The sequence below is a fragment of the Malaclemys terrapin genome, chromosome 12 (genome assembly GCF_027887155.1).
Source record: "Malaclemys terrapin pileata isolate rMalTer1 chromosome 12, rMalTer1.hap1, whole genome shotgun sequence".
Taxonomy (NCBI): Eukaryota; Metazoa; Chordata; order Testudines; family Emydidae; genus Malaclemys; species Malaclemys terrapin.
The window spans coordinates 28,404,020-28,408,015 of record NC_071516.1 but is presented as its reverse complement, the minus strand read 5'-3'; positions in this window follow the sequence as shown (position 1 = coordinate 28,408,015).

Sequence of the window (3,996 nt, the reverse complement as noted above, 5' to 3'; positions counted from 1 at the left end):
GGATCACAGGTTTATCTTTGTTTGATGCTGACTCACCTTAATTACAGGGGAAAAGACAATTGTCAGCTATGGCTCTTAGCTGGATTTATGGCTAATTGGCTTGTTTTTGTAATTGCTAATTGTGTTTAGCTTAATGAAGCTTTGTGTTAAATCTATGACAGTATTGTTTCATCTGCTCTCTGCCAAGAGAGCACTCCTGTCAATGAAATGACACATCTCCATGAACGGCTCTCTGGATAAATATTTTAGATTGCAGACAAATACAAAATTACTATTATTTTTAAATAATAGGCATATTATATATTGCCACGCTGGAAAAATGTTTGCAAAGTACATTAATTAAATGGAACTGGCAAACTATCTGTTCTGTTGCTCCTTCCAGTGGTAGAGGGTCCCTTCATACAAATACCCAAACCTGGAAGGATTATTTATTATTGTGGTAACACTTTAGGGCTCCAGGCCAAGCCCAAATTTCTACACCACAATTAAACAGCTCCTTAGCCCAAAGTCCAGTGAGCCTGAATCAGCTGGCATGGGCCAGCCATGGGTGTCTAGCTGTAGTGTAAACATACCCCTAGAGGCCCCGATTAGGGCCACATTGTGCTAGGTGCTGTACTAACATAATAGAATCATAGAAATGTAGGGTTGGAAGGGACCCCTAGAAGTCATCAATTCCAGCTCCCTGCACTGTGGCAGGACCAAGTAAACTTAGACCATCCCTGGCAGGTGTTTGTCCAACTTGTTCTTTAAAACCTCCAGTGACGGGGATTCCACAACCTCCCTTGGAAGCCTGTTCCAGAGCTTAACTGCCCTGAGGGTTGGAAAGTTTTTCCTTATATCTCACTTCAGTCTTTCTTGCTGCAGATTAAGCCCATTATTTCTTGCCCTACTGTCAATGGACAAGGAGAACAATTGGTCCCCGTCCTCATTTTAACAGCCCTTAACCTACTTGAAGACTATCAGTTCCCCCCTCTGTCTTCTTTTCTCAGGACTAAACATGCCCAGTGTTTTTAACCGTTCCTCACAGGTTAGGTTTTCTGAACCTTTTATCACTTGTGTTGCTCTCCTCGGGACTCTTTCCAATCTGTCCAGATTTTTCCTAAAGTATAGTGCCCAGAACTGGACACAGAACTCCAGCTGAGGCCTCACCAGTGCCAAGTAGAGCAGGACAATTACCTCTGGTGCCTTATGTACAACACTCTTGTTAATACACCCCAGAATGATATTAGCCTTTTTGGCAGCTGCATCACATTGTTGACTCATATTCGGTTTGTGAACTCTATAATCCCAAGATGTAAAGGATTTGTAAAAAATAAATCCAATCTCCCCTTTCTCCCACCCAGAACCTCCCACCCTCCCCCGCAAGAAAATCCTACCCCAAGTAGAGCAACTCTACGCTAAATAGGGGGAAGAACCAGAAACGCCAAAAAGTCTGCTAGGGACCTTGGTGTTTTTGGTGGGAGATCTCCGATACCATGGTGATACACAGCACTATAAGAGAGAGAGAGCTCCAATCAGGTCTTTATAGCAGATTTCAGAGGATTGGTGCCGGTGAAGCATGTATTTATTCTGTTTCAAGTGTTATGAAATATTAGGTTAGCAATTCTGAGTACACGTAGCATTTCCATTTGCTGGCACATAAGCACCTTAATAATACAGCCAGCCCATCAGCATGTCCCTCACAAATGCTCTGGGTCAAATCCTGCAGCCCTACCTCATTCCTTCTTCTGGCAAGATTTCCATTGAGGTCAGTGGGGGTTTTGCCAGAGGAAAGAGAGCAGAAGTTTTGCGTCAGCCTCTGTCAGCCAAATGCTGCCCAGACTTACCCTGGTGAATCTCTGCTGACAGCAATGGAGTGGCATGGGGCGTACACCAGAGCAGGTGTTCCTTTCATGCGTCTACGCGAATTGTTGGAACAGAACAGAGGCACAGATGGTCATGTGCAGTGAGACTAGGGAGCTGTAGGTTTAATTCCAGGCTCTGCCACAAATTCTTTGTGTGATCTTGGGCAAGTTATTTATGTTCTCTATGCTCAATTACCCACCAGTTAAACGGGGAGGCTGATACCCTTTGTCTGTCTTGTCTATTTATTCTGTAAGCTCCTGGGGGCAGAAACCATCTCCTACTACGTGTTTGTACAGATTAAGGTCCTGACTGGAGCCTGTAGGTGCTACCCTAATCAGGGCTGGATTAATCTTTTGTGGGCCTCCAGGCGGGCAATGGAGCATGGCGTGGGGACATCAGTCCCCAGAGCAAAAGGCTAGCCAGAGAGAATGGGGCATGTCATGGCAAAGGTGGCCCCACTCTGCCCAGCCCAGTGCGAGGGCACTGTTTACAAACTGGCAGTTGCCAGACACACACTGGCCTGCCCGGCCCTGTACTGCCAGCGTGCCCCTTCCCCTCGAGGGCGGGCCCATGCCGTGCCACACAGACCCCCCACCCAACACCGGAACACCCCCCTGATTCCCTATGGCCAGAGCACCCCCAGACCCACTATGGCCAGCATCCCCCCCCCAAATCCACAGCACGCTGCACAACACCATCCCTGTCCAGCGCCCTCCTACCCCCAGCCCCACCACAACTGCCCTGCACCCGCACACCCTAGTGCCCCAACACACACAGATCTTCCCTGCCCCCTCACAGCTCAGCACCCCTCTGACCTCCCAGAGACCCACTCTCCACCCCCTGCCTCCCAGCCACACTCACCAGCCCTGCTGGGAGGTGACTATGTTTGCCGGGCTGACCCAGCAGCGCAGCCAGAGCTGGTCCCGGGGCTGGGAATCATTCCAGCCCCCTGGGAGTGGTGCGATCAGTCAGGCAAGGGGCCTACCCTGGCCGGGCTCTCTCAAAACACACTTGCCTGGAGGGGCCCAGGCAAGCCCCCGACACAGTCACCTGCCCACCCACCTGGCTGAGACTGGCCAGACTTCTGCACCAGTCCCAGGCAGCTCAGTTCGGGGGAGACAGGTGGGGCCCCACAGGTGGTGGGAAGCAGAGACTGCCTGGAGCCGGAGGTGCACTGGGGTCCAGCCAGGAGGCAGAGAGGAGCAGCGGGATGGGGCTAGGGGGTGGAGAGGAGCCCTTGGCCTGAGGAGCAAGTGGTGGGCACGGGGAGCCAGTGGGCTGGCGGGGTCTCAGGACACAGTGCAAGCAGAGCAGGCCAGGGCCCCTTTTGAGCATGGGCCCAGCTCCATTGAGCCACTGGTGCCATTGTAAACCCGGCACTGACCTTAATGCTAATAATTATTAATTAATAACTTAAGAACAGGGCTTTGCCCAAAGAGTCAAATCCCACCTGCCCTCCCAAAGACTAAATTACCCCAAACAATTCAGACGCTGCCTGAACCTAGGCTGAGGGAGGTGTAATAAGGAGCAAGCCATTCTCATCCTTTTCATGCGCTCTGTAGGGAAAGTGGCCGTGGCCTTCCAAAAAGGTGTGGTCAAGATCCCAGCCTCTACGCACTGGGCCTCCCCCTACAAAGAAAGCATAAAACTGAAGCACTCTCTTTAATCCTAAAAAAGGATCCCTTTAATATCCCAGGGCAACTCGCCACCTCCTCGGAGGCTCCAGGCTTCCCCCTCACAACCCGCTCTGCGTCTCTGCTCTCTCTAGTGAGCTTCTCCGACCTTTTTTCTCCTCCTGGCTCCTACCTTTGTATAAATGCCTGTTCCTTCTCCTCTAGCACTATTTCAGCCTCCTCCTAAGTGTACGAGATATACAGTAATTGCAGAAGCAATGAAATATACAGGCACCTGTTGGAAGCAGCATAAGAAATGAGCCTTTTAAGCTGTATCAGATTTGGCTTGATTTATACAGCAAGCCAGCCCTAGCCTCCACAGACCACAGGAAATGAGGGAAGAACAGCTGCAGTGGGGGGTTTCCAGTTGATATAATAGCTAAACCCTCTCATCCAATCCACTGGGGAGCTCTTAACCCTAGTGTTTTGCCCCATCCACAGACTGAATTCACCGCAATGCAGAAGACCGGGTTGCGCT